Genomic DNA, 210 nt, shown 5'->3' with positions numbered 1-210 from the left:
GGACTTAAAAGAAAAGAAATTAGAATCAAATTCCTCCTTTAAAATGTATTGCTTTTATCATCAATATCTTATAGCTGCCTTATTTCTCAAGTGGAATAAGGTCATATGCTCAGGGAATGTTTATTATTGGAACAATTTAAACTTCCAGTGTGTTATTTTGTTCACTTTTCTGTGGAAAGGCTAACCTTATTTTTAACATATTGTAGTTGT

At 29.5% G+C, this 210-nt stretch overlaps 1 protein-coding gene across 1 annotated transcript in view; it reads right to left on the bottom strand.

The window, feature by feature from the left end:
- LOC116534109 (pregnancy zone protein-like) overlaps nt 1-210 on the bottom strand; it is a gene marked incomplete at its 3' end in the record, with an annotated part of 40095 nt that overhangs the window by 14672 nt on the left and 25213 nt on the right. The gene's annotated exons all lie outside the window — the stretch shown is intronic.

Source organism: Sapajus apella, unplaced genomic scaffold, assembly GCF_009761245.1.
Source record: "Sapajus apella isolate SASKATOON/1434 unplaced genomic scaffold, GSC_monkey_1.0 scaffold86, whole genome shotgun sequence".
NCBI lineage: Eukaryota > Metazoa > Chordata > Mammalia > Primates > Cebidae > Sapajus > Sapajus apella.
This window is presented reverse-complemented; position numbering and strand designations above follow the sequence as displayed.